At 38.6% G+C, this 27534-nt stretch overlaps 1 long non-coding RNA gene across 1 annotated transcript; it reads right to left on the bottom strand.

The window, feature by feature from the left end:
* Positions 1 to 208: 208 nt before the first annotated feature.
* Positions 209 to 27280, bottom strand: LOC107209630. Its single transcript, XR_001523645.3, has 3 exons — positions 27165 to 27280; positions 3458 to 3605; positions 209 to 2637 (listed from the first exon to the last, which is right to left on the bottom strand). It is a non-coding gene; the product is annotated as an uncharacterized LOC107209630 (long non-coding RNA).
* Between the last annotated feature and the right edge of the window lie 254 nt (positions 27281 to 27534).

The following is a 27534-nucleotide window of genomic DNA, read 5'->3' as shown; positions in this document are numbered from 1 at the left end:
AAAAACGGCATTCATGCCTCAAAACCCCAACAGAGATACTGTCCAAGACACCAAAAACCTCAGTGAGAGCCCCAATGTAAATCACAGTGTCTGACATTTGCCTCCATTACGTTCTTGTACACCATTTTTAAAAACACCATCACATTTACCTTTTTAATTTATTATATATTTGTTTATTAACTAGATGAGTAAATTCTATATATCCCATACTACATTGGATGTTTTGTTCATTTCTTACTTTTCTGCTATAGGGAAACACTTTTACAGTAATTTTAGCTCTGTGATGAGGAGCTCTTTTTTCCCTCTATAACTTCAGCTGTATTTCAGTCTTTTATGCCTTCATTGAAATCCCTTGCTGACATGCAGATACAAAGAGAAAAGAAATATTCAGGCATCACTTTTATAAAGGATTAAATTCTGCTGGATATGACACTGAAGGTGAAGTTTTCAAAAGATAAACTTTCCCATAGGATTGAATGACATAATTCTAAATTTTTTTTTAAAAATGGAAATTTATTAATAATGACCTTATGCAAACAATTTCTGCAGAGCTTATTTCTGTGACACATCAGAAGTAAAGAAACCCCATAAAATCCAGAATGTTCTTTTCTATTATTTAATATTCAGACACTGAATATATTTTATTGTCTTTTTATTTTTTTTTTAATTTTAGACCAGTGAATTTATCAGATAAGTTGATTCATGATACCACACCACAGAGCCATCTTCCTTTAATCTTCAGGGCGTGGCTTTGAGGATGCACTGGATATGAGACTCTGCAGCTCTGTGTCATCATGTTGCTAACAAAATAAATGAGGAAAGCCAGTCTGAACTCTGCTTTCAGAGTCTAGCAAAATTAACCTAGTGTTTAATCAATTTAGTTTATTATTTAAAGGGAGGTGAGAGCTGCTCACCTCAGGTTTAGGTCTTGTGTGTGCTACTTTAATGCACAAAAATATCTCATCTATGGAAAAGTGTGGATTAACTATAAGTAAGTTTCTCTGTAATAAATTAATATGCATCACTGCTCCTTGTGCCACATTCCAACACCAGAAAATACAGCCACAGGCACATAAGTTGAAAATCTAGACCACCTATAAATATAAGATACTTTGAATTCAAAATCCAGTTCATTAAATGCAAATGCCAAGAACATTTACAGAAGTTGTCAGAAAAATCCAATTCCTGGATCTTTGCTCTCTATGAGAGCAAATCAATTCTAATTCCTACATACCTCTTTTGACTAATTCTATATCATGTTACCTTTCCCTGGTCCTTATAGGAATAAAATCCCTGAAGACCCTCATTATTATTTGACCAGAGTCATTCCAAATAAATAGAATTTGCATGTGTTGAAATGACTTTCAAAGACAGTAAAATAATATGGATCTCAGTACAGTAAGAAAGCTCCCAAAATATTTAGCAGTGGTTGTTTTTAAGACCCATCTGAATTTCATGGACAGGTTTTATCATGTGTGATTTCCATTCCATTTTCTTCATCTCTGTTATAGCATAAAATTTCATCAAGTGTAAATGTCAGATCTTTTCTTTATTATTTGCTAATGTCATAAAAAGCTGAATTGTTTGCTTTGTTAAAGGGCTTACTGAGCATTGACTTTTCTTTATTTGTATTTTACTACCAAAAATGTTTTAAAAAATAAAATAATAATAAAAAAAATCCCATCTGAAATGGAATTTAAATAACAGAGCAAGGTTTGCCATTATCATAAGTGTATAAAGTGCTTTGTGAGTAATAAAATGGATCATGGATTCTGGATAATTCAAACTGAAATGTTATGTTCAGTATCAAGATTAGATTACATTAATGTGGTTCATTTTAAATGGTTTAAAGGCCATCAGATGCATGTGAAAAGAATCTGTATCATAACTTAGAATAAATAGACTGAGACATTTGTTTATAATGTCAGTGCTAAACAAATCTATTACTACATTTCTGCATGTAACATTATGTTTCCACTGTTATTAAACAGTCAGAGCATGAAGATAAATTATAGCTTTAATTATAAACATTACCTTTGCATATTTATTAATTTAAAATGAAACAATGTTCACTAACCTCACATTATTTATATTTTCTAATATTTTAATTAACTTTGGTTTATTTATATAACTTCTTTACTGCTGCTGGTCATACATAGCCACTTGTGTAGTCTAATTTATCACACTACATATTACACAGGAAATTATACAATACTGTTATGGTTAGCTTTGCTATAAGATACATAGGGGGGAAAAGAAGAGTTAATAACTGATGGGAACTTGCAGCTCACTCTTAGATATAAACTCCAGCTTTTCCTTTTTTTTTTTTTTTTTAAATTGCACCCTTCTAAACAAGCTTCAAAGAAAACTCTGCTTATCCTGAAACTATTCCATTTGACACCATGCCCTTGATTCAACATTGCTAGCATTCATTCTTAAGGAGATTTGGGGAGAAAAAAAGTCCTTGAAGGACTCCATATTTATTATAGGTCAATAATGAGGAGATAATGGGCAAAAAGGAGGAATTAAGGTCATAATGCAGCCTGAAAATTTCCTTTGCCTGGTTCAAGTATTTCAGAGGAAGAGAAACTGCTGAAGTTTCAAATCCCTGGATGAGTTTCAAATCCTTCCAACTTCCTGCAAGAAAATAGGAAAACAAGCTTAACAGTGAAATTCTTACTGCTGCTTTACAGTGAATGTCTTTAAAGCCTCCAGTCAGCCAAACTTAGCTAAAGTCAAAATGGGACTCAGATGACTTCACCAGCAACTCTGTCAGGCCCACCTGCAAAAACCCCATGGCAGGAGGGATGGACAGGGTGGGTTTTGCCTGGCTCTGATCCCAGTGACCTGATTTAAGGCTGTTATAAAGCTTTTCTCTTAGGATAGATGGGGGAATAAATGTATGGCTGGGGAAGTGGCCAAAGGATGAAGATATTCCCATAGAAATTCTTTTGAAATTCATGTTAAATACTATTAAATATTGGTTTATTCTTATATGGGTTCTTATTGTCCCACATATCTGGGAGAAAATTTGTTTAATGTTGATTCAAGTTTAAATATTGTTTTTAAACCTTTGGAATTTATAATATTTTTGTAACTGAAGTTTTATAAAATAAAATTTATCAATGCATTAGCTATCTTTAATATAAAAAACCTTTGCATCATAAATGTATTTAAATTAAATAACATATTTTCATTGTATTCCTGTCTCCAAATACAGAGTTGCCTTAGTAACCACAAGCCAGAGACACTAAAGGGAACCATCTAAAGAGGTCTTAAGAGTGGAATGAAATACTAACACATTTTTAATATTAAACAGAAACCTTAAATTAAGTTTAGAAAGGCTTAAATTAAGTTTAGAAAGATCCTTATCTTTACAGCATCACATACCCTGAAAAAATAGGAAGCTTAATATACCCCATTTTCTACATGTTACCCTATTTATACCCAATTTTACCTGCAAAATGCTGAATGTGACTGGAATCAGCATCAATCATGTTGGGATGTAGCCAAATGCAGAGAGGCTACTGGTGTCCTCATCACCACCAGATGCACATTTTCAGCAGAACAGGGGGATTTAGGACTCTGCTCAAAGCCTATCACATCTGAAAGGAAATAAACAGAAGAAAGTCCAGGTCAATCCTTTTTAATAGTGGAGCAGCAGAAAAAAAATTGAATGGGGTGAGCTGGGGGGAAGGGAGAAGGGGCTTGAATTATTTCTAAGGGGCAAAAAAGAGTTGGACTTTGTGGACACTTCCACAAAATTTTAGTTCTCCGGTCATAATTAACTGACCATAAGGCTAACATTCTCCTGTTACTTTAAGATTTTTTTTTTTATCACTCTGACCCCCCAAAAAGGGGATTATGCCTTTTTAATTGTTGTCCTAATTACAAGTAAATGAGTCCAAATGTTGTACTTTTTCTACTGTCTGCACCCAAAGCAAAAACTACACCTCAGTCTTTATCTAGGACCACCAAAACTTCTGTATCCTTAAAAAAGATGCACCATACTGAGTTACAGTCCTATCAATGAGAAAAAATAATCTTATTAATTATAAACCTCCCCTTTTCCAAAAGCTTATCACTAATCTAATCTAAGAGCAGTTGAAACTTTTTAGTGAGATCACATGTTAATTTTGGATAATCATCACTAAAACTGTCTAATTATTCCAATTCATTATGATGACTAAAACCTCCTTTGTCAGCTCTTTTGACCTCTATAGTTTTATTATTCTTTAAATCATTTATAGCATGTCTCTTGCCATAGCTGAAATTGTAATTAACCTTAGCAATATCATCAAATGTTTTATCAAGTTCTTCATCCAAAACTTTGGGAAAGGTTAAGAGCAGTAGGCAGAACTAAAAATAAAATGTCCTCAATGTTGGACTTTGTTCATCCAAGTTTGTTGTGAAATAATGATGTAAAACCAAGGTTATAGATGAATGATGAAGTAAGAATCATCATTCTTCCTTTAAGAGAATATTGTCTTAGTTCCAGCATAAGATGACAGTATTTTTAATGATATCCAATTAAACTCAATAAACCAATTAGCATTAACTCTCAGGGTAATTACATCTCTGGGCTTGACAAAGATCATACTTCAACCAACATGTTAGCAGAGCTTAGAGACTGAATAAATGTGTGGTTTACCTCACAAGGTCATCTCCCTGATGTTATTATCCCTGACAAAGGAGTCAGCACTGCAAGAGCAGAGCAAGATGGCAAATGTGCACACTTGTCTGATCGGGCTTCTGCCCAATTTTCTTGATAGGCAAGAAACATCTCCTGGAAAAGCTTAGCAAAACTCTGCACCATCCCAGCCCTTCTTAACAAAAATGGAGGAGAAAAGCAATCTAGCCATGCAGAAATTAAAATAGGAAGTGCCAAGATAATGCAATTTTACTTTGTATATGCTGGAAAGGCTGGCAGAGCAGAAACAAAAGCTATCCATGCGTGGTGTACCTGGGGAGAGGCTGCAACTGTGAGACTCTTGTATCTGCCTTAGAAAAGGGGAATTATGCAAGTCTCAGGCTGCATTTACCAGCAATTCTATTCCTGTGCAAATAACTTACAGGAGAGGAAAAAAACAAAATCTTTTGTTCTAATTCAAAAACAAATTCTGCCAAGTTTATGACACCATCTTAAAATACCTCAGAAAATGTTTGAAGTTTGAACGGCTATTGACTTCACTGTTCAAATTTCAAACAAAAACATTTTCTTTAGATTTTATTTAGTATAGATTTTTGCAGAACCAGTTCCTACTAATCAAATGTACAAAATGTTATTAAGACAAGGGAAAAAAATGATCTTATTTTGATCCATTTTTTGGGGTGGATGGAAACTCTGCAAGAATGATTTATTACACAGCTTTATAACAGTTCCTGCTGGTGTTCACAGATGTCTTAAAAGGCAAAACTGAAAAAAGTGATAGAAGTTTATTACTGTATGTATACAATATGTTTGAAATTAAATTGATCCCAAATTTGTTGTATTTTCTTAACTATTTCAACTTTCTCTAATACTTTCACTTGTTCACTTCAAGAAACGTTAGGAAAACCATCTGAGAAAAGATAATGCCAAATCTGCTATGACATATTTAATATTATGCCAGATTTGAAAGTTTACAAAGAATCCTAATTCCAGCATGAATTTTTCCACTGAATCCTAATCATAGGATTCGATTTTAAAAGATGCTAAAAGTGACATTTGAACTTCTATGGCAAGTGCTTTATATTTGTGAAAACAGAAGAGATGAGGTAGTGCTTGTTCTTCGGAATCCCCAAACATCCATTGCTAAATCCTGCTCTGAAATGCATCAAGCACCAGTTCCAAAGGCTGTTTCCTTTTCCCTCGCTCCAGTGAGAGCCTCCCCAGTGGCCCAGCTTTCTGAAGAGAAGAGGGGAGAATCACTGCACAGCCAGGTCTCCTGCTGTCTCCTGCGGCAACAGATGACACAAATAAATACCAAGAGGCACAGGGGCTTTGTTATGTAGGTGGGAGAACTTGCAGGGCTTGCTCAGACCAGTCTGTCCAAAGGTTTGGGGTTTGTATCCAACATGGGGCAGCAACATTTGCATGGCTGAGATTCCAACAAACTTCTTTTTCAATTTCACAGCACATATCAGAGATATGTTCTACAAATGTTGTGTATATAAACTTACTAACACACCAATTTAATCAGGCCGGCCACAGTACCTTAGCTATCATTTAATTGAATGTGATTTATATCTTGCAGATTTAATAGCTATGTGATTTACCCACTTAACCAAAAAAAGACAAATATTAACAAACGTTCTACCGTGAACTCAAATTAAATACGGTAGGTTTATTTCTCTGCACTTTTTATTGTGCTAAATAAAGCTCACAAACTGAATCTGTAGAGGAAAAAAAATGTTCCTAGTTATACCTTTCTAATTTCTATCAAGAAAAATCAAAACATCATTGCTGATGCAGCTAAAAAGATCTCATTAAGTCCTACTCATCCTTAGCACCAAACCGATCTTTTTCTAGTAGCAGGTGATCCTTTATCTCCCCCTTTTCCTTCAGGTTAACTGCGTTCAACATTTGTCCAAAAGACTGCAACACATCTTGTGACATTTCATAAGCTTTATAAATTCCATTTTTCCGTTTTACTTGTCTCCTCTGGTAGTTTTAAATCAGTTTATCTCTCCCACAGAGCAGAGGTCTTGACCTGACACGGACCTTTGACCGTCGCAGCGCTAACACAAGAGCTCACTTATCAGATCCGAGTGCCTTGGAAACCCAAAGACAGCTGGCACTTATTGAGAATGGGAGCTTAGTAAAATTAATGATGTTGCACTGAAATGCACAAGGTAAATATTTTGATATGTTAGAAGAGCATATATTCCCATAAACCTCATCCATATGGACACCGCACATGAGTGGGGACTGACCCGGAAAAGGAGAAGCAACATTCAGTGCCAAAAAGTGGCTGCTTCCTCTCCAAAACCAGTTTGATTTTTAGCTCCCAGATTTCTATTTTCTTTAATTGAGTTTTAAAGTAAAAGGGAGGTCAGTCCACTCATCCTTGGCCTTGGAAAATTATTGAAAGTCAGAGATATGTGGGAAGCACCATGACCTCTTCTGCACACCTCATGAGGGGCAGCCAGGTGAAATTTGTAACTCAAGTTGTCATAAAACTTATGAAAAGCACTTGAATTAATTAAAATGTTTGAGGAATAATATATCTAAAATGAAACTTTGATATTAAATGCTAAGCAGAAGTTATTTTTATTAGAACATCAATTTGTTCATTTTCAAGAAAATTGGGAAATAGCCACATTTCTTGCTTAAAAAAAAAAACCAAACAACTTCCAGTAATTTAGAATTTAAGTTCTTATAAAAGCCAGGAATACAAAGCATGTATAATGTTTTCTTCAGAAAATTATTCAATTTTCACCACTGAAGGGAAAAAAAAAAAAAATACTATCTACATAAAATTTAATTATAGCTCCATACATGTTTGTTATTGCTACCACAGTGATCATGCTTTCTAAAACATTTTCTGTCTATCTGAAGGAAATTCCTGGATAGCTGTAACCTTGAGGAATTTAAGAGTGAATATATGAAGCAAAGCGACGCAGTCAGTGCAAAGGAGAGCTGATTTATTGCAAAAACCAGGCCATTTTAATCATTTTAAGCTGGTTAGGAGTTCACAGAGTTTTAAGGCACAAGAAGCCCCAGCCACGCTCCCACCACGCACCACGACGTGGGGACATGGGCACACGGCGTCACACGGCACGAGCTCACCTCTCCCTACCCCAGCTCCAGCTGAGCCACTCTCCCCCTGCTCTGCTCAGCCTGATGAGCCTCAGCCATCATTTTACAGGGGTAACAAGGCCCTTATTTCATAAGGTTTTACCTGCATGCAACAAGGGAATATTCACCACCTCCGAAATTAGATCACACCCAGGAAAGATGTCTGGAATGACAAAAATAACTCATTTGTAGTTTGATGGAGTTAAGGAATCAGTCTTAATGCATCAGCTGGATTTGAAATTTTGTATTTCTTCACCATATCTATGTCTGTGCTAGAGCCAAAACAAGAAAAAACCTTTTCAGGTCTGGGTTGAGAGCTGGAAAAGCGTAGCTATAATCAGCTATAATCACAGCAGGGATGCACTGGACACACAAATGCCCACTATTCAGCAGAAAAGGGACCTTGCTTATAAGGGCTGTATTTTTTCTCATGTTCCTGCACTTCCTCACACTTATGAAAAGGAACACAGCTACCTGGAAAGCCAGTGAGCTGCTTCCTAAAAGCTGTGAGATATCTGTAATTAATGTTTCCAACCAAGTTTTGTAATTGTCAGCAGAGGCCACTGAAACACACTAAAAATCCATCCAAGTAGTCTGCATTTGAACCAGCAGATACATTGTGATTCAAGAGTATTAAAGAATGAACAGATTACTGTACTCCTTGTTAATAATTTCTGCTATTGAATTATCCTAATAATATCCTGCTGAGAAGAGGTACCTGGGCTGAATTCCACTCACTTCAAGAATCAAAATTAAACTTTCACTGATGAGCAGGAAGAAGTGAGACAGAGGGAGGGAGCGCTGAGGGGAGATCAGCAGTAGTCTTCAAAAGTTTGTGAAAGATATTGGCACAGAGGAATGGTGTGATGGCCTCAATAGGGAGCACTGGGCAGCCCATGAGGGGTGGGAAACACAATGGCTCTCCCTGCTGAGACTTTTGAGGACAGACACAAACATCTGTAAATACCTCCACCCTTGGCATTTGGGGCTGCCCTTGGGAACTCCAGCAGGTGACCACTTGAGGAGTTCAAACATAAATTTAAAGCATTCTTTATTTTAAATCTTTATATTAATTTTCTATGTATTGCATTAGGCCTTGTGTTGGTTTGAAGAATTCATGAGCAGCATAATGTCAGCTCTGTTTCTAACATATACTTACCCCACATATTAAATTTTCACTCATCGTACAGATGTAGCATGTCTGACCAAAAATCCAGCTTTCACTTTCATGAACACTTCTAGTAACATCAGTGGGATAAGGTTTATGGGTAGGAATTTGCAAACAGGTTCTTTGTTGTTAAACCTTTATTATTCTAGTGTAAACTATCTTGGCACATAATAAAAGTTAATAAATAAATGTTAACTGGAATATTAACATTAATGGTGTGGTTGTTAAGATTGCAAAGATTTCAATATTTTTTTTACAACAGAATTTCTTTCCCACCAAATGGTGCAATTTAACAGAGCCATTTTCCATTTACAAACAAGCTGTACATGTACCTTAGTGATAAATTTCTTTTTTGCCTGAGCATAGGAAAAAGATCAGGCCCTGCTGTTAATAGGAAGCCTCCTGGCTTTATTAAACATAATGGCAGCCTTGCCATGGGCCTTAGTAAAAATAAATACATAATCAAGCTTTCAGTTCAGTGCTTACATGTCCATTCTACTTTTCTTTCTTGCTAATAAGGCATGTTCTAGCTTGCTCTATGAAGTTCATATTCTTTTACAAATAAATACTTCTTTGGCACTATCCTGTAGAAATGGACTAATCACAGTTTAGAAAATAAATTATAGTAGCATAAATAAGAAAGTATCTCTTTTTCCCCCCTCCTCTTGTTCCATCTTCAAGTTTGACTTTGATTGGAGTGGGATTGCTGGTACAGTTGCACACTTTATAAGCTGTCCCAAAAATCCTGAATGATGTGTCTCTTGCTGAGCCTATGCCCCTCAGGATCCACCAAGCAGACATCACACTAATCCAGTATTGAACTATTCAAGCATGTGGGAGTTCAAGCTGTCAAGAACTGTAAGAATCATGTGCAAGAAACTCAGCTTTTTCTCTCTTTTTCTTGCCCATTTCATATATGTAACTATATTTATCAATATGTTATGTGTTCATCTCACCACTCACCTATTTTGATTTCTTGCTTTGAAGAAGCCACTATAATCAATCTAAACCAATCTAAACAAACCAATGAGTCTCATATGTTCACATCAGAAAGAGCCTCATAAAGAAAAGGTTTTTACAATCCACACACAGGATGAATGGGGGGAAGGCAGCTGAAATGGGACAGGCTTCCACTGACCCCTGAACAACAACCAGGCTTCTTTTCCTCTGTATCTGCAAACATGCTCAATATGACCTCAGAAAGCTGGATAGTCAAGGATTTATGCAAACCTTTAACAGCCTGATTTCCCACCCTGCCCAAGTTTAAGGAAAGGTTCCCATCTCATGCAGTGGGACCGCCAGGCTGCGTTCAGCTCCGCTCACGCTCCCTCTGGGCTCCAACGTTTGCAAAAGAACCAGCACCATTTGGTTCAAATGCAGGGCTGGCTTTTAGGATACTACACAAAATTCTGAGACACCCCTCAGAAATGCCTTGACATAGATTTACTCCTGGGTAATCCACCCAGCACTTCCTAGAAAGGTTTTCAGAAGGGAAAAAAAAAGCCTTGAGTTTTGGCCATGCTCGGTGTGGAGATGCAGTGTTGTGTACCGCCCAAAAAAGGTTAAGAAAAGTAGATCAAGAAAGCAGACAGTCCCTAGAGTTATGGGACTTCATGAATGGAAAAATCCCAGCTTGAGCTCTCTGTGGAAAAGTGGGCAATATCTATTTCAGGAAAATGTTTTTATCATTTATTATGTCATAAGCAAAAGAGTAAAATAAACTGTTTATTATCATGTATAAAATGCTTTTGACCAGCCAACTGAAAAACTAATTTCATTTTCTCATTACACTGCCTCAGGCATCCTTTAACATCAATTTTTATTACAGACAAAGAAGGGAAATTAAAATGATCAGTTACAGTGGAATAAAAAACATTTGTTTCAGATTTTTAAAAAGTAAGACTAATAAGCACTGAACCTGCTACTCATTCTTGGTAATTACCATTATTTTTGCAAGAAATAGAAGGGAAGTCCTGGGATCGGTATTTTAATGCCCCAGAAGGAACTCTCCTGTGTGGAAGTATTAAGGTTTCCAAGAAAATTTGAAACAGTAAAACCAGGAGTCTCTGCAGAGACTGCTAGGTCTCATTGCACCGGAATAGGAAAGTTAGTTATAGAGATTCTCCCTAAAGGAGAATTAGAGGCATTTTTCTTGCTTCTAGGTGGAATTTCATTCTCCTTTGGGTATGATTAAGGCAGCTCCACCAGCACAGCCACATGCTTTCACATCTTTTCTTCTTCCAAACTGCACCAGACTGCAACACTTTTATGGACTTGCCAAAGCCAAAGCCACACACCCACAAAGGAGGTGGACTGAAGCCCCTCTTCTGCCCCAGGTGGGTCATCTCAGCTCTTTTCCTCCAAAAAGGGATCAGAGCAATCTCAGACTGAAAGTGAGACCCTCTGGGATCCCTGAAAGAGACAGAGCAGGTTAAATAAATATATAAATAAATATGCAGGTGCCAGTGTCCCAGAAAGTCACTTTGTGCTGTGGCAGAAACAGCAAGACAGAAACAACTGACATAAGTATTTACTATTTTGTGATTTTTTTTTTTTTTCTTTAAGTTAGTTTAGGGTTTTTTTCCTTGAAAAATTCAAATAGTGCTTCTAAGCTCATCAGCACACAGAACCTGTAGCAAAAAATGTAATCATTTGGTGCCTACAAAGACCTCTGAATTTCAGCTACAAGGGGCTGGCAGCAGGGAGGACCTTCACAGGTATAACACCAACTGTGCCATTACACCCAAAGTGATGTGCTTACAATGATCTTCTGCCATAAACTCCACCAAAGCAGCGTGTTCCAACAAGACAATAACACAATAGGACACTGCATAAGCAAAGAGAATGTCACATCTTTTTGTGTAACAATTTCATAGGCATTTCCAAGCCAATCCCCAAGATACTGACAGTTGGAGGAATTCAGGCTATTCATTTTCCTGAGACAGCTTTAGAAGCCATCCTGTTTCCTTTCCTTCCTTTCCTTTTTTCCTTTCCTTTTCTGTAATTTAATTTTTCAAAATCCTGGACTTCACCATGAATGATGAGTTCCAAATGATGACAGAAATTACCTTAAATTACTATCACTGTCTTCAATGAAAAAGACTTCAGGGAAGTAAATTTATAAATATATGAAGTTTTAATTCACCTACATATTAAACAACAATCTTAAGACAGTGGGGCTATGCTGGATGGAGGAACAAAGGCAGAAGTGCATGCTCTGAATGTGGTCAGCTCAGTCACTTTCTGGAGTCAAACTACAGAGAGTGGATCCTTACCCACCTGCAAAAAACAAGTTAGCAACCTCTTAAACCCTGCTAAAATGGTAATTGTTAGGGGCCATCTACTTTCAAAGCATCCTCCAGGACAGTACTTCCTGGGACCCAGGAATCACTCTGGGCAGTTCAGGCCTGATCCTCTGCTCTTGGATCTTGATGGAATTACTCTGATTTATTCAGTAATTAGACCAGTTTAATACCAGTTCATAAGATAAGTTTTCACATATCAGTTTGCAGCTTCCCATTCATAGGACAAAAATGTTCTCATGTAGACCTGAACCATAGACAGGTGTTTTTCTCTTTTGTTTCCTGAAGTTTGCTTAAATATTTTGGGCCAGTTCCTGAATGATCACTGATGAAAGCTAACTAACCATCCATCTCCTTCCCAAATGACATCTTGATTTAGGACTGCATGGCACATCAGTTATAATATGACTAAGCCCATCTGAATTATTCTTTTACTTAACTCTGTATTAATCTGTAGGTGTTTCTCTGCCAGGCTAACACTGACACTGTGGCAAGCACTTTTCACTTTAAAGCTCTTCTGGCTTTTAACCAGACAAAATTAATGTTATTATTAAGCTGTTGAATCCTAATATAATTCATCTTAAAAACAGGCAGGTGCAAACAGTTAGTGCATATAAGGATGAGGAGCAAGGCTTGCTCTTATTGCACTCACAGGAACCTACCACTAGCTAATGGCACTGCAATAGGGTTTGCTTGGGTCTATAAAACAATCTAGGCTTTCAGGACATAAAAGTAATATAAAATTGAATTAAGGGTATAAGAGGTGCTAAAATAACATTTCCAGAAAGCAAGAAAGACAGTTAAAACAGAATGCACTCACTATATACAGAGGTAAATACAGAATTTTGAGAATACCTTCTATTATCCCTGTGCATATTCTCAGGAGGATAAGGAGGCTTTATATCACAGATAATTAAATGCAGGCTCTTTACTATTATATCTGTTGTATTCAAGAGAGCAGTAGGTTATAGGGCAATAGACTGAAATTAGATTTTAGCAGAACATGTGTCCTGACCTTTCTTTAAAGCAGATCTATTTACTTTATAATGCAGTTCATCTTGTAGGAACTGATGTACTCATAGCCAGTGTAAAGGTTAAGACATATGCGACTCTTAAACCTTCTTGCTTCTAGCTCTGACATAATTCTCTTTGTTTATATTGTGCAAAGAGATATTTTAAATAGCCAGTGTTGAAAATAATCTTTCTTTGTGGCTATGTTAATTTTGGCTATTGCAACATTTACACATCCAGCGGAGCAAACGCATTTCTAAATTGCAAATCTAATGGGCCTGATCTTCCCAGTGTAAATCAGAGCAGCTCTGCTGAAACAAATACTGAAGCCAGTGAAATATCACTGATTTATATCTAGGTACCTAACTTGGAGCTTAAATGGATTAAAGCCAGATTTGCATGGTTGTAAGTGATAAGATCTTGGCCTAGTGTATTTTGATACATTATGGGCCAGATTGTGAAACCCTTATGTCGGTGGCACAACTTGCATGAGAAAGTGCTCACCGATGTGGCTGTGGGCTGCACAATCTGGCTCTGTATTACACAGATGTAAACAAGTAACCAAGAGAAAGTTATTAAGTGGCTTTGATGATCTCATAAATAAACATGTCATGACACTTAAGTAGCTTTAATAGTATCAGAACCACAAGAAATATGAACAGTCCTATATTACAGATGTCCTGTGTTGTAGTCCTTAAACAAAATTGATGACAGTTGATTCAACTATATCATGCCATGGTTCTGGATACCATTTGATTTGCAGAGAAAAAACAGCATAAAATGGGACAATGTCATAATATACAATGCAAATAGGAGGTTTTTCACATTCCTCTTACTCCTCTTACTGTTGTTGTCTATCGATCTCCCAAAATCTTTTTCCCTTCGCATGTGATTTTATTTTTCCTCTTGATCTTATCTCTCTTAATGTAGTTTATCTTCCTAGAAAGACCTCCACATTTTGAGCACTACTTTTTCTTTCTTCTTTTTGCATTAGATAAATTTATCTATTAATTCTGCTATTAATTTAACACTAAGGCATATAACAGACATTATAAGTGTGTGTGCATGCATATTTCACTGACATTAACACACATATACATATATTAACAAATCCTGATTCTATGTGACAAATTCACAAGAAACACAGTCATAAATTTAAGCAGTGACAGCAGCCAAAGTCATCAGAGGTACACTACATAGTAGTGTAATATCCAAAATGCATGCCCACCCATGGAGCCACTGCTATGCCCTAACAGAAAAATGCTTTGGGATGGGATGTTCTGCATCCACTCAGGCCCTGTGCAATTACATTGTCATAACACATCACTTACTCAGCAGAAGGTGACAGGTTATTGAATCAGCTCATTTTCTATGTCTGTAGCTCCTGACCACTAAACACTGCATAACCCTCCTACCCAAATGTGTGGGTCTCTCTAGTAACAGCACCATGAACAATAAATACAAAAGAAATTGAACAAAATAGCATTTTTCTTTCAGACAAGCACTTTTCATTTTAGGGAAGTTTCCACAGAACCTACTCTATTTGACCATTTGGATAATGATCAAAATCTGCAGCATGCAGGGATAATACTTGAACCTTCAGTTGATTGGGGTGGAAAATAAAGGACAGCACCTCAGCAACTTCTCAAACATTGCTGGAAGCAAAGCAAAAGAAGACTTTTACAAAATCAGCATTTAGAAACAAAACAGCAGCTATGAGATTGGCTTACAGAGCCTCCTGGAGATGCTGGACACTTCAAACTCGTCCCACACAAAGCTGTTTGTCATGGACCAGGAATCAGTCACTTCCCAAGTACTCAGCTCAGAGCACATCCACCAGCACTGGCACCTCATGGGGCTGGAAATGTTCCCAAGGAGCATTCTGTCTGTCTCAACAATTACTCTGAAAAATCTGTTTCCATCTAAGTCAAAGGACGTTGTAAACAAAGCTAAAGGAACAGAACAAACAAAATAGAAAGGTAGAGGTATAAAATGTTGTGCATCTACACAGCCACAAAAAAAACTACCTTAGTTTTTTTAAGAAATATAAAAAATTATGTCTTAAAGAAATATTTATCTTTTTTTTTAAAAAAAAATCCTCATATTAGTTTTTGTACTTAATATTGTCATTTCCCTCATTCATAGTCTGGAATGCATAGAAATTACAGATTTTAGTCTTTTAAACCATAGTTAAAAACAATAAGCAGTAAAACTAGGAGGTTTCAAGGGGAGGCTGTGCACCAATAGCTCTGTTCTGACATGATATGATAAATATCGATTCACTGGGCTGTTAGGCCTTTCTACTGGATTATCCCAAGTCAGTTTTTATTACTGTGTGCAGAGCCACACAGAGCTGTAGCACAGGGCTCACCACAGTCAGCAAACAGTAGCAGCAGTGTGGAGTCCCAGGCTTGTGAGCAGTGCACGGGCAGCACAGCACTGGGAGCCTCCTGCACCACCTGCCCCCTCCCAGAAAAGCTGGGGACTGCTACCAAAGGCTTAAGGTGAGACCAGAAAATTCTCCTCCTAGAAAATGCAAGCCCATATAGCAGCTGAGTTCACCTAATTAGCTGGTATTGAGCCATACACGTAGGCACACGGAGAAAAGAAGGGACAGGGAAGGGTGTTTGGCAGGAATACTTGCCCACTGCACATTCTTTTCTACCCAGGGGAAGTAAAAGATGATTTTAAAGGACGACCCAGTGTGGGAGTTGCATTATTGCCTGCTCAGCTCTATGGGCAACTAGGTTCTCAGCAGTAGCTCCAATTCCTCTGATAGTCCCATATTTGTCATACTTTCCTCTGTTTTATGGTTATCCAAATGAAGAAGTGTGCCTTGCAAATGCCCTTCAGAAAGAGGAAAACCATTCCAGGTTTCTATGCAAGAACCAGACTTCAGGAAAAGCCCTTAAATATTTTGATGGAGCAGTGCCTTTTACCAGCAACACCACCAAGATAAAAGTTTCTGATGGCTAATAAATACAGCTGCAGTCTTACCACTATCACACCTGCTGTAGAAATGGAAATTTGGATGTTTGAAACCATTAATGTTTCTCTTGATACCACGAAGCACTGAAGAGAGGGGCCCTAACATCAGCACACAATGTTTCCCTGCAGCATCTTCTCTGGGTACCTACAGACACCAAAGCTCCTGGCATGACCTTAAACTCTGCCCCTGCCACAAGCAACACGAGGCAGAACAGCACGGAAGGAAACTCCCTCTCTTTTCCCTCAGAACAAAGCTTTACTGCAAGAGGGATGATCTGTCCATGAGTGAGGACACAGCTCTGGAGGAGCCAGCCTGTGTGGTGGTTGCTATATGAGTCCACTCGCAGGAGTGAGAAGTAGCTGTAACAGCACATATGGCACACTGTGCTTCCCCACGCTGCTTCACAGGCAGCCAGGACATTCTCCTTGGGAGCTCCAACGAGCACACACTGGCTGGGGGAAAGTTCTTGCAGCCCCTGGCACGGCTGCCTCTCCTTTCCATCCTCTCTCTCCTTTTCTGACATTTCCCTTAAAGTTTCTAAACTCACCCATTCTCCTTCCTCAGAGCAACGCACACAAGGGCCACATTGTGCACTGGGAAATGGTGAATCATGAAAAACAGTAATTAATGCTGAAATGCCATATGTGGTGTTGTTTTTGAATGCATTGCATAAGATTAGTGTTTCCTATAGATATTTTTTCCCAATAAAAGACTAGGCTTTCTCTTAAAACTAAAATAAAAAGCAAACTCTGAAACAGCACCAAAACCCACGAGCTTGGTAATCATCCTCAGTAATGCAATTTTGAGTTCCACAAAAATTTACTTATTCTGGCAAGCTCCAAATCTGTGGAGTAATTACCACTGGCGTAAGGGATATCTGCACTGATTTTAATGTGAGCAAAATGGCTTCTGCAGTGTTCTAAGAGGAAAAGTAGATATATTATGGAAGAGGCTTTACATAATAACCTTTTTGTAAAGCTTGGATGGCAAGATGATTCTGTAAGACACTGAAGTCACATGTCATTAATCAGAAATGACAGTCTTTATTCATGTATATTTGACTGAAACTGCATAATTTTAGCCTCCAATAGCCCTGAATAAATGACCTTAAGTATAGCACTTTTTCAAATTGACAGTGATTGATGATGGACCAAAAAATTATGAACACTGAAGAAGTAAACACGAAAAATAGACAAACCCTTTAGTATCACACAGATTTTTTGTTTGCACTTTTCCGATTCTTTCACTCATTTTTATCTCTATAACCTTGCTCATCATGCTTTAATCATTTTTATACTGCAGCATTTGTTACATTCTGCCTGCAGTGCCCCCACACTAAACCCTGAGCTCGCTGAAAGATTCATTCAGATAAATGGAATTGATTTCATATTTTCCCATTCATGAAAAGAGTCTTTAAAGTTAGAAACTCTTTATGCAGAATGAAACTAAAGAAACTGATTACTTCTAGGCAGCATTTATCTACATCTCTTGACAAAACTACTGAGCACTTACTCACGTGAGCAGCATTCCTTTCACAATGAGAGGTTAACCAGCCTCACCAGAGCTGCTGCTGCAGCCCTTTAGCTTCCAACTCCCTCTTTACAAACACAAACCACCTCACTGACCCTGGGATAAATAATGTAAACAATGTTCTCTAAGTAATTAAAACCCCACCCTATTGATCCTTTTACAAACCACTATGTGCTCACGCTAATTGATGAAACAGTAAAGAGAAACCAGAACCTAATTAAATTCGTTGTGCATAAACTCATCCTATCTGTAGCAGCATCCAGTTCTGGAATTAATTACTGACCCCACCTCGGACCCAGCACTGTGCCTCAGCACCAGCTGATGTTCCCTACATGCAGAGGACACAGGGCTGGAATGAGACACAGTTTTTGTACCTTCCCCAGAGGGTCTGCTTGTATTGGAGCCCGAGTTTATGGGCTGACATCTGCACTGGGGACAGCACGAAGGAGAACACTGTGGCAGAGGGGGTTCACCCATTTGCTGATAGGACTGGTCTGTCTCTCTGTGACCCACCAGGATGGGACCAGCTGGGAGATGAGAGAAGGGCAAGTGCTGCCCTGCACCTATTCCTTCTGCCTCTGCCATCAGTCACTCAGCAAGACATGGTTTCTGATTTCAGATGGCTTTAGATGGTTTAGTCCACAAAGCAGATTTCATATCACAAGCAGAGTGGCAGAGCAAGAGGAAAGCCAGTGGCTTGCAAATTGTAAAAATATCTGGATGCATCTTTTAATTCATCTCCTTACAAAAAGCTCTAAGATTTAAAGATTACATTGGAAATAGGTGTGACCCTATATTTTTCCTTGAGATCAAGTATTGGCCAAGTAGGAGCATCACCCAGAGATCACCCTAGCCCTGCTGTCTGTCGCTGGGGCTGGTGGTTGGGCTGATCCATCATATATGGTTTGATCTCCCTCACAGTCTGCAGGGCTGAGTGTGAGGCACTGGTTTGTCGTCCTGGCAACTGAAACACAGTTCTAGATGCTGCTTTTATCTGGTGCTGTACAACAACACAAATCCCTTCTGTCTGTCAGGCTTAAATGAAAATTTTTGGGGTTTTGTTTAGTTTTCTGGTGGGGGTTTAAGTAAAAAATTTCTTGGTTTTACTAAGAGCTGGCAGTTGTTGTGAAGGTAAAGATGAACTTTAAAACTTTCAGTTGATATTAATTCACTGTATTCCATAGCTTTGAACTGATTCCGGGAGATTAAAATTCTGCAATGTTTCATTAAGAGCACACTGATGCACGTGCTGCTAGACTGTAATATAAAAGGCTTTTATTAGCACTTTTCCCTAGCATGAGAGTGACTTTCATATTGGATTAATATGGCTAATATTGCCACTGCATTATCACTTTATGAAAATTTGCTAATGAGATTTGAAATTGCTTAATGAAAATATCCCAGTTCTTCCAAACACCTACCCTGCTGACCACCTGGCAGAAGCTGGACTGCAGGGCCCCTGCAGAAGTGGGGAGTGAGCACCTGATGCCATGAGAGGCAAACTTTGATTTTTCTCACACACTGCAGCATGTAATAACATTCCACATCAAGATCCCCTGAGTTCCACCATGTCAGGCTCACTTAGGGCTTCAGGCAGTGTGACAGAAGGTGACATGGTGTAATCCAGAGCAATAAGCTCTGAGGAGCCTGTTGCCTCATTAAAGCACTTGTGCAACCAGGCTGGGTGTGCTGTGACCAGCATTGCTGGGCTGCTGAGTCCTCTCCTCACTTTGGCACCACAGCTCTCTCCAAACTGGAGTGGCCAGACCATGCTTCCACCACGTGCCCCCAGCAGCCGTGGGCAGGGGGAGTATGTGGGGACATGCCCTGCCAACAGGTCCAGTAATTCAAAATAAAAATTAAAACAAAACAGAAAAAACATAAAAAAACAGCCTTGAACCAACAGCAGCAAAACTTATTCCCTGCTGTTTTCTTTGAACAGCTTCCACTTTGGGGTCTGTTTTTAATTTTAAGCTTAGCTTGTCCCACTTTGCTATTCCTTGCCCAGAGAAGGCATAACAATGGCTTGGGCACTTGCAGAAGTAGCTGCACTTCTGCATTTGCAAGAGAGAAGATCTTGAAGACATTCACCAGTGCTCAGGAGCACTTTGGAACTAAAAAACCATTCCTACAGATATACAACCCAGGTCCACAGATTTTCAAAAGATCCATTAAAAAGGAGCACTTCTCACTTACAGTAATTGCTGAAGGCCATCTGACTCCCCTGGTAAGCAATAAAGCTCCATTTTTTTCCTCATTTCCAGTTGTCACAGTTTTCTACTGGGTTATGAAGACAATGAGGAGGAAACCTGGAAAAGTCTTGGTCATAATTCAGCATTCCCTGGCACATTTCTCAGCAGTGGAATTATGCAACAGAGGAATCTGTCCTCGGGTGTCTACTTTTCTCCTGCCATGTGTCGTTGGAGCTTGTATCCCTGCATCCAATGCCCAGTGAAACAAAAAGAGCCCTCACTGTAGGAGGCATTGGGGCTGCTGTTAGCAGAGTGAAGAGCTCTGTGCAGGGAGCAGTGCTGTGCTCCAGGAAGTGCTGAATGCCAGTGTTTATCCAGGAGAAATCTGGAGCACCTAAATTTCTCTTTTGGTCTTGAGTATTTTATTTATTTATTTATTTATTTAGTTAGTTAGTTAGTTAGTTAAATTTTTTCTTTGTCACTGGTTTTTCATCCCAGTGAAAAGCTTACGGGAAAGAGGCACTATGCAGTTTAAAAACAGATTAGTGAGCAGATGTTCATCTAATTCAAGAACCCACCATGAATTTTTGTTTATTATTGGATTACATTTAGGCCACAAGAAAGATAAAGCTGCTACTAGAATGTGCATGTATGATGCATATCAGGGCCATCCTAGTGCAGGTTTTAATGGAAAAAACCCCAGTTTTGGACACATAACAATAACACTGATAGGCAACCCTAGGTCAAGTAGCTCTACTTTCAAACTCAACTCCTGGTGCCATTGGGATTCTCACCAGCTGAGATTCACCAACACCCAGAAACATCTGATGTCTGCTGAGAGCCATCAGGACTTGTTTCCAAGATTAGAGTCCAGACCATTTCAGATTTACTCTTTGGCTTCTTTTCACATCTGCACAGGTTGTTATGATTTCACAGCAAATGTTGGAAAAATACACACCTTGATTTTAGCAGTATGCCAAAGGCAGGTGGTTAATTGGTTATGTCATGTACTAGTCAATCCCCAGCACAAAAGGCATGAACAAAGTTACATGGACTTCCAAACAGTGTACTTGCATTGATCAGACTTGGAAAAACACAGAATCAAGCAAAACCCCAGCCCCTGAGCCAACTTCCAGCATGGCAATTGAGAGACTCAGAGCTCCTCATTCTCATTCACACAAAGGTTTCTGAGGCATCACTGGCAACATAAAAATACCTCAAAGGGGATATAAATATTCAACCCTTAAGGTCCATTTACATTGCTAGAGGGGTGTAAAATGGCCTTAGGGTAAAAGAGAATTAAGATAATAGATTTTAGGGGCAGAAGGGATCCCTGTGATTGCTTAGTCTCACCATAGAGTTTCACTCAATAATTCATTTGTTGAATTGATGTCTTCTGGTAGCAGGAGTGCATCTCAGTACCACAGGTGCTTCCTGCCCAGTGAGCCATAAGGATATTTTGCAATGAATTTGCCAAGGCTACACAGTGCAGTGAAGTGTTCCTGTGGCATCCAGACATCCCATTTGTAAGAGCTGAGTCCCTTCTGTTTAGCCTAGAGCCCACCAGGCTGGGAGTGTCCAGGCTAACAGTACCACTTGAGCATTTTGGCTGGGTACAGCATCAGAAGGAGCATCAGGACAGACATCCAAGGAAAGTCTAGAAGAGGAATTCTTTCCTCGACGGTTAAGGCAACTGACTTCACACGTGTGCAGAAGTCACAGCCTGAAATCAGAGACTGAAGTTACATAAACACTGTTCTGTTGCTGCTGGTCATGGTCATTGCTGCTGAGAAACAGTGCTGGGACAGAGCTCCAGCAAAAAGTGAGAAGGTGGGAAGACCAAGGTGGATGCAATAGTTCTACTCTGAAATGCAAAAGGATGCAGTCCCTGACACTGGGGCTCATCTCTCATCCTCCTGGGTAGAAAAGTTCACAAGCACAGGGCTGGATCAAGCTCTTTGTGCTCTAGATGACCTAATTTTTAAAAAATTGGGTTCAACATGCAGGCTCTTGCAAAAAAACAGATGCTACAAGTGAGCTGAACAATCTTGGGTAATTAAATTGTAATAAAAAAATTGTTTCATTCATTAACTATGGTAATTGACCAAAAAGCAATAGGACACCTGCTATTTTCATTATAACTTCCCTGATATAATTCAGGGTGCAATCTCCATGTGGAACAGGTCATTTAAGTTTAACATGGCTTCAGATTATTGTATTAAACAGCTCATAAATATGTTCACTTTCTATTTCCAATGACTACTTTTAACAGAGTTTGACCAAAGCTGAATCCTTAGCTCAGGATTTAGAACAACCATCATTTCCATCACCAGATTTCTAAGAGTATTCTCATCTCTTTTTACCCATTCCTCTAGGACCCATCTAGCATGAAATGTAGTCTCTGTAGATCTTTCAAAGGTCAGTGGGTGTTGCCTCGTATTTTGCTTGTTTGTTATTTAAATGTGATAATGTACTGCCTTTTTGTTATTTTTATTTATTATTTACAATGTGTCAATAGATGGAAGTGTCTCCCCTGCAGAGTACTGTCTGACAAACAGATGTACTGGAGATGCAGAAGAACACTTCTATTTTCCCAGTACAGGGCTTTTTTTTTTTTTTTTTCACATCCTGCAAAAGAAGGATTTATTGTCTAACTGTATGGATGTCAATGCTGAGCCAATTCTGCAGCTCATTCAGACAGGATTCTTACTGCAGTAATATATTTACCCAAATAACAAGCATTGTGGCAACTGGTTGCAAAGATACAACCAAACACATTTATCATAGTTTTAATTTAAGTAGTAATGAAGCATGAAAAAGTAACAAGAGCAAAAAATAAGGTGGATTCACGTAATCATTTCGGTGAGTTTTTTTTACTGTAAAAATTACCCCAGAGCTCCTAAGTCGTATCTTGAGAATTTTAGCTAAGCTGCTTCTTGGCTGAGTTTTTTAAGGGCTCTGCTTACTTTCAATTTCAGCTGTACAACTTGTACAGCACATTGAATGATTTAACCAAGCAGATTTAAAGTTCAGTAGACAGTGTTCTTTGTTAGATTTTAGTCACATACCAAATTCAATAGACTCTGCTGCAGGCGTACGTCAAAATGCCAGGAAGGCATGAGACATTGTTGAATATGTTGGAGTTTATTGTTTAGAAAAAAATTAAACTTGGTCTCTCATTCAATCTTTTTAATTAAATAGTCATACTCTAAAGCTCAAGGGACAAAGGAAAAAAGAGAGAAAAGGCAGTTGTTCTGTAAAACACAACAGATATTTCTTTATATCTGCACTGAAGAAGTCAATGTATGTCATCTCTCACAAAAATAAATACAAGTATTTTGGGTAAATGAATTACCATCACTACTACTAGCTATTACCTACATAAGATCATTAACAAACAAACAGCTTTCCTGCATAAATAGAGCTTTGTTTGTTTCTGGATAAAAAAAAAAATGCATAAAAACTGCCATCATATTCTCTGCTGGTGAGTTTTGGAAAACAAGTCTTAGAACTCTCTGTAAAGATCTCACATGAAAACTGTACAGCCATGTGTGATAGCTAGCTAGAAATCAAGGCATTTTTCTGCTCTCTGTCTGCAAATCTGTCCTTAAATATGAACACTGAGCAGACTGTATGCTAAATCCCAGGCATGAGCATTAAATTGCTTAAGCCCGGAGAACTGCCAGGATTCCACCGAGCCTCCCGTTCAAGGAATCCGCTCAAAGGCCACTATTAATAGTCTGACCACAATCCCAACCACTGGATTGGGAGTGGGAACACTTGAAAAGTGCTCCAAGTGTGGGCAACCACAGCACAGAGAAGCAGGAGGTTTTAACTCCATGGCCCCGCACGGCTGGAAGGAAGTTCACTCCTCAGGGGTCGCGGAGGGAAGCAGGCTGCTCGCCAGCACAATCGTGGCTTTGCTTTGCTAAACCATCAAAGGAAGATTTTAATTTCAGACTATCCATGGGGTATGGTCATTCCCACTCCCTGCCATGCTTTCCCAGACAGTAATGTATGTCACCAGCCAATATTAAAACTAACGATGGTTTTGGCTGCTCTCTGCCATTGTCTGTATGATCAAAATAACAACAGAAACCATAAATCTCTTTTATCCTAGTTAATGCTAAATTGTGTGACAGGAGTGCTTAATTCCTGCAAATGTAATGAGAATGAGAAGTGGTACAAATTCTAAACCACTGAATTACAATCTTTAAATTGTAATCCTGTTTTCGTCCTTGCAGACTAATTCACAGTAACTTGCAGCAAATCACTCAGTAACTCTTTAGATTGGGCTTCTTAATATTCATATTATCAATTATCTATTTAATGGGGGAAGAGATAGCTCATTATTTCTCTTCATTCCAAATATTTTCAAATGCAAAGTGAAGTTTTACAAGGTTATGGTGAAAATATGCAATATTTTCTTACACCAAACTGTCCAGTCAGGAAAATCACCCTGTTAGTGGTGATCAAGCAGCAGCCATGGTCTTACAGGCAGGAGCCTCCATCTGTTCTCTCTGAAACTAAGAGTTGTTTGGCCAGTTTGGCAGGGCAGGTCAATGCTGAGTGTACTCATCTTTGGTAGCATTCAAACAATAAAATAACGAAATACTTCTAATGTATCTACAGTTTGAGAAAGAAAGAAAATTAGTAGTTACTGCTCAGTGCTTGGCAGTTAGGCTTAGGGCTTGGAAAAGACTAACTTAACCTGATATAGTCAATTTTCCCACTTACTTGCCTTCCCACTTTCATGGATTTTACCTGTAGAGTTTGTTCATGAAACTAAGGTTTACCTGCCCCATTCTAAAACTTTCCAAAGCCATAGTAACCTTTGCAGTGGTTTTAAAATTAGTTCATTTAACATAGGACTTAAAAACAGGGGTTGCAAAGGTGTACCCAGTCTGGTCTCCAGTGTCCAAAATCAGCTGCTCTGGGATGAGCACAAGACACACACAACATGCTGTTTTCCCAGATTGCCTTCCAGCCTCCAGCCAGTTTTATCAGGAGGCTTCCCAAACCAGAAATGTCCATGTTGAAGAAACCTGAATGGATTTTCCTTGATGATGGATTTTGACCTGCCCACACTTTGAACCGTCATAAACTTTTAGCATGCTGACAGGAGGAGTGTGTCAGGTTGAATATTCTGCAAGAGGGCATGTGATGGTTGGTACAGGTGCTGTACAGAAAAGGAGTTCAGGATTTAACCTTTTGCATGAATATATCAAAACAGGTATTTATCTCAGAGTTCAGTGGCTATGTGAGAGTTTTATTCTTTTTTTTCAGCAGAAGTTAACTTTTTTATTTAGTTGAACAGGCTTGAAGTAAATTCTACCAACTTTCATTTTCAAACTACAATAGCCAATAATCACTTACAATCCAGGTGCTGGGGAGGTGTGCAAGAACCTTTTAAAATGTAAAATAACATGATTCTCTGACAAATAGAAAGGAAATCATTTTCAATCTAAAAGCAGTTGGAAAATTCATGATGTGTACTCATTAAAAGTGCCTTCAAGATATCAAGACAGGCTTTCTCTGTAAACGCCAGATGAATAAGAATGGTAAGTAGCACTATGATGTACAAAATGCTTCAATGAACACAGTTGGTTTTGGTTTATGCTGTTGGGTTGACTTTTTTTAATCAAATCTGTATTGCTTAAAAGAGTTGTATATGTACCAAAAGTAGGAAAGAAGTAGGGAAGAAAATCTAATCCCACCTCTGTGCCAAGATGGTAAAACCAGCAATATTGGTGTTGGTTTGACCAAATACAGGGACAGTGGAGGAAGCACCTTTTATTTTAAATTATTAGCTGCTTAAATGCAGCTTAAATGCTGATTAAATGCCTAAATCTCTATAAGGAGAAGCAATATCAACTCTTTCAGCACCAAATTAACCCCCAAATTTTGCCCGACCTCAGTACTGCTGACAATCCTTCATACAGGGCTGCAAAGGTGAAAGGGGCAGTGTTGGGCTCTGACTCAAACAGTCCTCACCTTGCTGCCAGCAGGAATAGAAGCACAGCTCTGAGTTATAATAATTCCTTTACATTGTAAAAGTACTGAAGCTGCTCTGTCAAGATTTGGTCCAGTAGCTCCAAAGCCACTGTGAACTTTACAGTGGATTTCAAGAGGTGATACCTAAAATCAGTGATACTAAAAAAAGTTTGGAATGGAAATTCTACATATGATACTGTAGGGGATTAATTATTTTTTATTCAAGTGCCATTAAATTCACAAAGGGATCATCTAACCACTTTTTGTTCCAAGGACTCAGTTTCTTAGAGCACCTGATGCTGGTACAGAATGCTTATGTACCCTTGCATTTCCTTGGCTCTCAGATATTGACTGGAGATCTGTGTAATTAAAACCATGCTTCCTCACATGAATGCCTACTTGTCTGAGTAGGCCAGCAACTGCTCCTTATTAGGGTTTCTTAAGGGGGCAAAATTATTCCATAGTATATATATTTTGTCTCAATTTATGTAGATGACCAATTATCTTGTCATCTCCTTTTCTTTCACTCTGTTCCATGCCTTTAGCAGCAGAGGGCAGGGCCTGTGCAATGCCCACCTCCCACCCAGAAGACCTGAAATCAATCACCCTACTTGGGAGCCAGGGGGTTGTGTAACTTTCCAAAGAGGTGACCTTCCTCCACTGCTCAGGTTTCTGGTATCTCAGTCCATCTGTCTGGTCCTCTTGTGCTCCTGGCTTCCTTGGAATGGCCCTGGAGAACTCAAATCCAAGATGAAAAAGATAAGGCCAGTGGTCTTACCAATGTGGATTGAAAGGATTTGAAATCACCTTTACCACTTTTCTATGTTAACCAAAACTCCTGTCCAGTTAGGAACACTACAAGCATTTTGCATTTTTTAAAAATAAAGTACCTCATAGCAGCAATAGCTTACCCAAGTATAATTGCACTGTAGTTCTATTAAAAAAAAAGTAATGCAAAATTTATACTAATTGTAATTCACAATAGTAATTGTGAATAATTTCACAAAATCTCTGGCCTTTTTTATGGCTATTTCTAACACTGAGCTTGTGCACACTATATACACACTGTAGAAAATGTCAGACAACTTCTGTTGGAGCAGAGATATATAAAAGTGTATCATCAACTTTTTGGTGAGCACCCAGTGAGTGATACAGCTATTGTCTGTACCTTCTAAACTACATAAATTCAGCAACTTACCTTTTGGATTCACACTCCTGCTTTATTGCACTCAAGCTTACAGACCTCTTGTATTTTCTGTTTATTGCCAGATCCTTTATGCATATGCCCTGAATGCCTCCAGCACCTCCATCCCATCCTCCCTGGGCTCCATCCGGCACGTGCACCCTCACATCCTGCCCCAGCCCCTCCATGGGCAGCCTGATTATGCACCAGCAGTTGACACAGAGCAGTGCTTTCCAAATTCTTGCTGTGAAAAGCTTTTGAGGTGTTTCAGTAGAAGGCTGCTGGTTGTGAATACGAAAGCAGGGGCTTTCCCCTGTGCAGAGGCCCCTTCTTAAGTATAAAGTACAAACAATGAAAATGAAAAGCAATAAAAAAAGAAAGATCT

This window comes from Parus major, chromosome 11 (assembly GCF_001522545.3).
Source record: "Parus major isolate Abel chromosome 11, Parus_major1.1, whole genome shotgun sequence".
Lineage (NCBI taxonomy): Eukaryota > Metazoa > Chordata > Aves > Passeriformes > Paridae > Parus > Parus major.
The sequence above is the reverse complement of the archived record's forward strand: the minus strand, read 5'-3'. Positions and strand labels throughout refer to the sequence as shown.